A 10,000-nucleotide genomic window follows, 5' to 3' on the forward strand; every position below is an offset into this window, starting at 1 on the left:
TCTGTATGCTGTTTCTCTCCGTGTCTCACCGTGTCTCTCTCTATCTCTCTCTGTGTCTCACCGTGTCTCTCTCTGTTCTATAAACCGACAGATCGATGATAGTGTCCTCTAATAGCACACTTTCTGACATATAAATAGTACAGCCTTATTACTGTTCCACAATCTGAGCAAAATAACCCAACTGCAAATGAAGTATTATTATGTAATGTAGGACACCTTCGTGGAATGATTTATCTGTTTTTAAATAAAGTATCTGCTGCTACTGAAAGAAATTAGCATTTCAGTACGAGTGGCTATAAAAAAAAAAAAGAAGTTCCATTGTTCCAGTCAGCTCCTGTTAAACATTTCAGCATTTCAGAGCGTCCGTTCTCTTAGTTCAGGCTTGTAGCTTTACTCTTAGAGAAAGCAGCTGAGGAAGTTTGCAGGAAAGATCACTGAGCTTGGTGAAAACGTCTGTATTCCAAGAACTTGGCTTTAAAATAATAAAAGACCAAAAAAAGGGAGGGGGGGGCTAACTCCTCCACTAATCACCAGCTGTTCAGAGCATGATTAATCTACAATCTCTCGGGGATATGATGCCCAACTGTGACTAATTCCAGATATTCCAAGTGACTACGAAGAACACGGCTGCATGAAAGCTGCTGTTAGGAACTTGTTCAGGAGGAAAAACTTCAGAAAATCTGCGCCAGACAAACGGGACGGATTTTTGACCACGATGTGATTCAAACTGGATTCTTCACGGGCTACATTTTTATTTCTTTTATAAACCACATTATATCCACATAATGGTCATAGATAAAATGTCAAGAGCTTCAGTTAATGTTCACATCAAACCTCAGACCGGTGGAAAACCTCAACTCACAGGGACTGTGGCATTGCTGTTAGAGTTTCACAACTTCACAACTGATCTCAAGGGATTTTAACACACAGTCAGTACAATGAAGACTGGTGCAAAAAAAATGATGTTTTGTGAGAGGAAATGCTGTGGAGAGCATGTGAGTGAACAGGTGTACAGATGTTCCTAATAAAGTGACCGATGAGTGTATAGCGTTCATGAGAGGCGAGTAAATTGTTTCTACTCGACAACTATACGATGCGTTCCTGTGCTTTACTTTTCCACATGTAAAGTATGTCTACTGAAACATGGAGCCAAAACTTTTTGCCTAAAACACCCTTTTCAGTGCTTGATATAGAACAAATGTGCATCAAGTCCAAAACACATCACTTTCACATCCTTTTAAACGTTGTATAAAACAAAACACTACGTCCTAAAAGTGTTAGAAGTCTTTCAAGAAATCCCAACAGGCATTTATCTGACTCAGTCTCCTCCATGGCTCCTTCTCAAACTCGAATGCTGAGCTGTTAGTGCACTAAATAGTTCACTATAGAGCTTTTCACTTACCCCAGGGTCATTATAAACATGTTTACCCAGGGTTAACAATAAATCCTAAAGAATTCATCATCTGATGTTTCACACTGTGCACATTACTAAACCCCGGGTTAACGTTCTCATTTGCATATTTGCAGCGTAAACAGTCAGGTCCGGACAAATTAGAAATAGCCTTTATGTGTGACATATACATTACAGCACAGTGAAATTCTTTCTTTGCATATCCCATCCTTGGAGGTTGGGGTCAGAGCGCAGGGTCTGCCATGATACAGCACCCCCGGAGCAGAAAGGGTTAAGGGCCTTGCTCAAGGGCCCAACAGTGGCAACTTGGCGGTGCTGGGGCTTGAATCCCCGATCTTCCAGTCAACGACCCGGAGCCTTAACCACTTGAGCCACCACTGCCCCTTATACAGCGTAAATACAGCAAATGATCGCTTTAAATGACGACTTATCTCATGCTTTTGCATCAGTGAGGGAAAAACAAATCCTCCTGAGATGCACTAAGGTTAGAAAAGAAAGACAAAACATCTCTTTACACATCAGGCAGAGTTTCAGCGACCGTCCAAAGCGTGTGTTATCGTGACTCATGAGCTCAGTTTCTGATTGGCTGTCTGCTGTTAAGCATCTCACATCATTTCACACTGTACACAATTGGCACTGCAGCGCTGATCCTGCTTCATAACCCCGGGTAAAAAGCCGTGCTTCTAAATAACACGTGTGAAACGTTCCTCTACCTGGAATTAAAATACGGCGTTAAGAACACTTGCATAACCCAGGAGTTTAGCTAACCTGGGATTAAGCTCAGTCTGAAAAGCCCTTATACGAGTTCCTCAGCTTTTGCAACCCTGTTAAGTTACACCTGTTATAAAAGAGTGTAGTAAACGGCAAACAATTAGGGATTCGAGCTTGTGTGAAATCTTTTTCTTTTATAATCACATGGATGTTGAAGGAAATCTAATTATGTTAATTGTTGATGTTCAAATCACAGCTTTCAATTAAAGTTAATGAAAATGCCTGTTGATTTGTGTTAAAGTGCCACAGCTCGAGCTTGTCCTCTGCATAGCCTGGTTAATAGCCAAACGTTAGAAAATGTATTTTTAGTGTCGTTTTGAAGAAATCTGACAAGATCTGATTTAGGATATTTATTATTTTCCCCTGCTTTAATAAAAACCTTCTCACAATACAATAATGAAGGTGAAGGAAATGATAGCCTGAGCTTCTCCTGTGTCACACATGGACCTCAGCACTGTGACAGCAACATCTCCTTCAGGCAATCAGCCTGTGATAATGACCCTCTCAGCTCTGTGTGCTGAAATACGGTGAAGGAGAAGGAGTGTTTCCATCAGAAGACAAGAGCTCATGGTGCTGATCAGATGAAGGGAAGACAAAGTCATACCCCAGAATCTTCCTTCCACTCTCTCCCTCTTTTCCCAGATCTGCGAATCCCCGCCGCTCTCCTAAAGCTCTCCACGCACTCTTAAAGCCACCATGGCGCAAAGTTTCTCCTTCCTCAAAAAGAAGGTCTTCGAGAGACGCGGCCAGGGATTTGGGGCTTTTCGAAGCTTTCCAGTGGAGGAAGATGCTGCTGTATCTAGATGCATGGGCAAGCATGACTGAAAGCAGTCCTCGCTAACAACGCTGGCTTAGAGAGCATCTTCTCCAGCTGATAAAATATAGGTGGCTGATTCCCTTAACAGGATTCCTGCTGCACAATGCGTGACGAATCGCCCCTAAATCAGCCCAGTGTTTCGGATTTCGATGGGAAAAAAAAAGGAGAATGCTTATAAAATAGCACGAAACGGAGACAGGGTGTGCTTTTAAAGGACCGAGGAGGAGACAATCAATCACCTTGTAGCCAAAGTAGCCAAACAGTATATCTTGAAGCGTCTGGTCTGTGCATATACCTGAATAACTTGCAGTAATAAAACCCTCCATGTGTAACTGCATCTTCGCTGATACCTGACACAGAGACTATAGCAATAACGTCTTTGTTAAATAAATTAATGCGGGCCTTTAATTCTTAAAGGACTAGTTCACATTTCCATGAGAAATGAATGTAATTTTCCATGGCTTGTATAAGCGAGCCATCACAATCCCATCTGCTGCGAGACAGGATCATATCTCCGAGCTGTCCCTCAATGACATTAAGCACAATGCAAATGGTTTTCATTTCAAACCTTCACTGCACCGCAATTCAGTTTGGGACTTTGCGTCGTGTCTGTTACTGCCGTCACGTCCTCGGCTTCCTGTTTCCCAAACGCAACTTTCCATTCAGGTAATAGCCAATAAACATTAGCTACAGTCCACCGCCATGGACGAGGTGTGTTTGGTCTCATTTTAAAAGTGTTAATAAACAGAAATCGAGTTAACTGTGATATTTAGGTGAGAGAGGTGGGAATGTCTTTATTGTGGTGTAATCAAGGAGCATTTTTCCAATGAAATGAAATATTTCTCCTCTTAGTGATGGTGCACGAGTTTATGTGCTCGGCAGATGTAATATGTCATGCGTGCTGTATTAATATGGGGTGATGACAAGATCATTGATACAAACCAGTCATTTGAATTACCGATGCCAATACAGGCAGAGCTGCAGTTACAGAAAATTAATCAACATGTTCTGACCAATCAGAATCAATTACTCAACAGTGCTGCTGTGAAGAAATCCATCCATCCATCCCATCCATCCCATCCATCTATCCCATTTAATCCATCCAATCCATCCCATCCAATCCATCCATAAATCCATCCAATCCATAAATCCAGCCAATCCTTTCATCCATAAATCCAGCTAATCTATCCATCAAGACAAACCATCCATCCATCAAACACATCCAATTCATCCATCTCATCCATCAAATCCAATCCATCTAATCCAATCGATCCATGCAATCCATCCAATCCCTCCAATTCACCCAATCCCTCCATCCATCCATCCATACCTCTACACTACTTATGCTACTGGGTCACAGGAACCTGAAGCCTATCCCAGGAGACTGGGAGCACAGAGAAAGGGTACACTCTGGGCAGGATGCTAGTCTTTTACAGGGCACAGTCTCTCTCTCTCTCTCACACAAACACACTTTTTCACACACCACAGACAATTTAAATATACCAAATCAGCCAACAATATATGTCTTTGAACTGGGGGAGGAAACCGGAGTACACAGAGGAAACCCCAAGGCACAGGGAGAACATGCAAACTCTGCAGACACAACAGAAATGGGAATCAAACACCCAACCCTGGAGATGTGAGGCAGAGATGGTATAGAAATAACAAAAAAATAGCAACAGCTTTAGTGAAGGTCAGTTCAATAGTTTAAGGGAAAATCGTTTGATTAAAAAATAAAAAATGTGTGATCACAGAGGTAATGCATGTTAATGTCTGTTCATGTGTCAGTACAGATTTTAGCATGTTGTATTCATTGATACGACACGTAGGAAAGCATCATGTGAGAGCAGTGCTGCTGACGGTGTCAAATATTCATCTGCAAACTCATTTGTCTCTACTGCAGTTTAAGAAGTTCCACTAAACCCTGGAAATATATTTGCTCTTTTTGTGTCCTGGAAGCTTCATGTCTGTCCACCCACTCACGCCCACATGGCAGTAAAAAAAAATAAAAAAAATAAGAAAATGCTCCTGAGACTCGGGGGAATTTTTTTTTTTTTTAAGTCCCAATGCACAGTGCTGTTCTCTGCAATACAATATCACCAGATGTGCCATGAATATTTTTCATGGCCTTAATGTGGCCTCAAAATAAACTATGATAAATTAGACATAACGCACCGTGACGCAAATAGGAGAAATTATTTAATGCTCCTCTAACAAATCATATCGTCATCCATCAATTTTTTTTTACATTAGGGGCCAATGTGAAGATTGGCAGCATCCTTATGCAAATCAATATAAAGAAACGTTTGTGTGAACATAAAATCCCCAGATTTCAAACTGATATAAAAGCTGTGGTCTTAATTAAAGATGGCATCCGCAAGCACAATCGGAAGAACATAAAAGAGCCTGAAATGTTCTGCAAGAAAGAGTCCAACCTTGTTAGATAATACAGCAGCAGCCCAGTGCTTTTATTCTCTCCATAGGAGCCTTCTATAAATACTAATATTTGGGTGTTAATCATTAAAAAACAAATAGTGACGAGCTAAACATGTCCATATGTTATATATGTATATGTATATATAAATATACACATTCATTCACCTTCTAATGATGTCTGTGACAAGTGAATATATTCGTAATTGATAATGACCAAAAATAAGCTGCATTAAAAAGAGAGAGGAAATTAAAAAAGAACATAGAAGGATCTTTTTTATCCACTAAACACACACAAAGCGGTCACTAACAGCCTGCCTACGTCTCCGTATGTGGGATTTAACTCACCGTCTCTGAAGGTTCAAAGTCACCGTCGTAGTCTTGTCCTAATATTCTGTTTGGTCCTACTGACAGATCCTCTACTCCCTGCAGCCTAAAACAGAGAGAGAGAGAGAGAGAGAGAGAGAGACAGACAGAGTGAGAAAGAGAGAGAGAGAAATAGTTTGTGTTTTTTTTCAAATATGGACAAAGAAAAAGTGTTCATTTCATATGGACAGAGAGAGTGACAGAGAGACAGACAGACAGAGAGAAAGAGAGAGAGAGATACAGAGAGAAAAGGAGACAAATAGGTTTTTTTTTTTTTTTTTTCAAATATGGACAGAGAAAGTGAAGTGACCGAGAGAGAGAGACAGAGAGAGACAGAGAAAGAGAGAGAGAGAAATAATTTAAGTTTTTTTCAAATATGGACAAAGAAAGTGTCCATTTCATATGGAGAGAAAGTGACAGAGAGACAGACAGACAGAGAGAAAGAGAGAGAGATACAGACGGAGAGACAGAGAAAGTGTGAGAGACAAATAGTTTTTTTTTTCTCAAATATGGACAGAGAAAGTGACATGACTGAGAGAGAGAGACAGACAGTGAGAGAGAGAGAGAGACAGAAAAAGAGACACAGAATGATAGAGAGAGAAAAAATTTTTTTTTCAAATATGGACAGAGAAAGTGACGTGACAGAAAGACAGTGTGAGAGAGAGAGAGAGAGAGAGAGACACAGACAGAGAGAGAAAGAAAGAAAGAAAGAAAGAAAGAAAGAAAGAAAGAAAGAAAGAAAGAAAGAAAGAAAGAAAGAGAGAGAGACAGAAAAAGAGACACAGAATGACAGAGAAATTTTTTTTTTTTTCAAATATGGACAGAGAAAGTGACGTGACAAAGACAGTGAGAGTGAGAGAGAGAGAGAGAGAGAGAGAGAGAGAGAGAGAAAGAGACACAAAGACAGAGAGAGAGAGAAAGAAAGAAAGAGAGAGAAAGAGAGAGAAAGAGAGAGAGAGAGAGAGAGAGAGAGAGAGAGAGAGAGAGAGGCCACACACTAAAACTACCATATTACCCGTGTCTCACACAAACACACAGCAGAGCAGGGAAACTCGCACAAACATTTCAAATAAGACTCACACAACAGTCATGCTTGGTTATTCTTATGCAGTCACTGTGGCTTGGAAAACATTTCTGCTCTCATTTAGATGATGAACAACCTGAGAATGGCAGCACCATGAGTCACCAGGCCGTGTATCTGCCCAGACTGAGAGCAACCGGGCAACAGGTTGCTTTTTAAACAGGGCACATGGGTAATGATGGGCAACAAAGGACACAGCTCATCAACCCAAGAACTTGGGCAGAGACTTCGAGAAAGAAAAGAAGAAAAAACATGCCAGAGGTTTTCCATCACTGCCTGCAGCAAGCGCAAACTAGACTCAAGTCAAGATCACGTTCCCTAAAGCCTAGTGCACACTTTATATATATTTATATATATTAAGACGCAGCTTATTGTGATTAACCGCAGACTAAACCCTCCTTCCATACATGTAGTGTGAATGATGCTGACTTACTGTACAGTCACTGTCATACATTTCAACAAATCAATATATTTGCATGCTGATTGCTGATTTCACTTCACTGCCTGAGCTCAAGGTGCGTCCCAAATCGCATATTCTGTGCCATTTTGTATAAATAGTGAGTAATGTGTTCACGCTGAAAAATTTCCAACGAGAAGAAGTGCACTTCAAGTACCTGGATGATGCACTTATTCAAGTGAATTAAAAACAAAGTGGGGAATGTTGGACACTGCATGCAGCTATGCTTAAGTAGTGGAAAAGGGGCGGAGCTACCAGGAGCTGACGCTGGAGGAGGAAAAACACTTCAAGATGGCAGACGACACTGCCTTTTTAAAATGAGCCTGCGTTTCGAACAGTCATTCGTTTGACGTCATTTGCCATCGACTCGGAAACGTCTGATACGTCCAGTTAGTAAGAAAACATCAGAGTTTCATTTGAGACAATGATCCACGAGACAGGAGTGTGTACTGCAGAGTTTGTAGGTTTTGGGACGCAGCTTCCAAGTTTCCAAGATGAGCTTAGGTGCTTTCTTTTCATTTTCCTAGTTGGATGTCAGTTCCCAGTTATGACCTTTAAGCCGAATGCAGAATGATTCTTTCTTTTTGACCTTAGAGCGAACGCATAATCTTGAATATTTCAAAACATGATGCTGATGTGATGGATCATGTAGTGTTTGATGCTGATGTGATGGATCATGTAGTGTTTGATGCTGATGTGATGGATCATGTAGTGTTTGATGCTGATGTGATGGATCATGTAGTGTTTGATGCTGATGTGATGGATCATGTAGTGTTTGATGCTGATGTGATGGATCATGTAGTGTTTGATGCTGATGTGATGGATCATGTAGTGTTTGATGCTGAGGTGATGATCATGTAGTGTTTGATGCTGATGTGATGGATCATGTAGTGTTTGATGCTGATGTGATGGATCATGTAGTGTTTGATGCTGATGTGATGGATCATGTAGTGTTTGATGCTGATGTGATGGATCATGTAGTGTTTGATGCTGATGTGATGGATCATGTAGTGTTTGATGCTGATGTGATGGATCATGTAGTGTTTGATGCTGATGTGATGGATCATGTAGTGTTTGATGCTGATGTGATGGATCATGTAGTGTTTGATGCTGATGTGATGGATCATGTAGTGTTTGATGCTGATGTGATGATCATGTAGTGTTTGATGCTGATGTGATGGATCATGTAGTGTTTGATGCTGATGTGATGGATCATGTAGTGTTTGATGCTGATGTGATGATCATGTAGTGTTTGATGCTGATGTGATGATCATGTAGTGTTTGATGCTGATGTGATGGATCATGTAGTGTTTGATGCTGATGTGATGGATCATGTAGTGTTTGATGCTGATGTGATGGATCATGTAGTGTTTGATGCTGATGTGATGGATCATGTAGTGTTTGATGCTGATGTGATGGATCATGTAGTGTTTGATGCTGATGTGATGGATCATGTAGTGTTTGATGCTGATGTGATGGATCATGTAGTGTTTGATGCTGATTTGATGGATCATGTAGTGTTTGATGCTGATGTGATGGATCATGTAGTGTTTGATGCTGATGTGATGGATCATGTAGTGTTTGATGCTGATGTGATGGATCATGTAGTGTTTGATGCTGATGTGATGGATCATGTAGTGCGAGTCTGAGAGGAAATGAAATTTGTCTGCTATTAAATTCAGCAGATACCTGAACAGAGATACTTGAAGGACGAAATGTAATCACTATAATCTTGCTTCTGTGAGAAATTATTTGGCATGTCGGATCCAAATTGTTGTTCAGCAAAAAAAAAAAAAAAACAAATCAGATTTCTGGTGCTTAGTATAAAAATAGCTGGCTTTTTACACAATACCTCCGGTTCTCTTTGCGGAACAGACAATCTTTGCTGGCTGCATCTCCAAAACCAATATTTCCTTCAGATTTTCTTTTATTTCTCTGTAGAAATTGTGGCAGAATCACTTGACTTGGGAGATTTGGCATGAACGGCTGTGATTGTAGATAGTGCAACCCTCCTGTGTGAGTGCTCGTGTGCTCGGCCCGACATCCAACATGCACCTGATCACAAGTGATAAACATCAGGAAGTGTGAGCTGCTCAGGGATTCTGTGCGGTGTGTAGGACAGCATAAGGTGAGAGAGCAGCATCTCTTTGCTCTAGATGTCCTATGCAGAGCAGGAAAAAAAACAAGCAGGGAGTAGCTAGAGGACTGGTTTACCCTTTTCATCCAAAACATGTTTGAAATAAGACGGGATACAACCCTGGACCAGACGATGTGTCTTCTGCGATTTAAAGACGCTGGTTGATTGTTGACCAGCATTACAGAACCTTAAGCACTGAACAAGAGCCAGTAACTACAAAGCACTGAGCTGAAGGAGAGGATTATTTAGTTAAAAAAAAACCTTGATGCAGGGGCAATGGTAAGGGGTAATAGAGAGAGAGAGAGAGAGAGAGAGAGAGAGAGAGAGAGAGAGAGAGAGCGAGAGAGAAAGAGAGAGCGAGAGAGAAAGAGAAAGCGAGAGAAAAAAAAAATGAATTTGAAAAAACTTTTATTTACATCTTCTCAGTGAAAACCAAAAAATAGAGAAAAATGTCATTTAAAGGATGGGGTTAAGAGGTAAATAAATAAGTAAATAAATAAATAATTAAGACAGTGTATGTGCAAATT

The 10,000-nt window shown here is 40.6% G+C and overlaps 1 protein-coding gene across 11 annotated transcripts in view; it reads right to left on the reverse strand.

Annotated features, from left to right (window-relative positions):
* Positions 1 to 10,000, reverse strand: part of adarb1b (adenosine deaminase RNA specific B1b) — a 188,303-nt gene that overhangs the window by 119,998 nt on the left and 58,305 nt on the right. For 7 of the 11 annotated variants that reach the window (XM_058392416.1, XM_058392413.1, XM_058392412.1 and 4 more), the window contains one exon: positions 5,781 to 5,865. The exons of 3 other annotated variants lie outside the window; for them this stretch is intronic. The gene's annotated coding sequence lies outside the window, so the exon portion shown is untranslated. Of the gene's footprint in view, positions 1 to 5,780; positions 5,866 to 10,000 lie in introns of those variants that run through there. One more of the 11 variants, XM_058392419.1, reaches the window with a different exon arrangement.

This window comes from Hemibagrus wyckioides, linkage group LG06 (genome assembly GCF_019097595.1).
Source record: "Hemibagrus wyckioides isolate EC202008001 linkage group LG06, SWU_Hwy_1.0, whole genome shotgun sequence".
NCBI classification, from domain to species: domain Eukaryota; kingdom Metazoa; phylum Chordata; class Actinopteri; order Siluriformes; family Bagridae; genus Hemibagrus; species Hemibagrus wyckioides.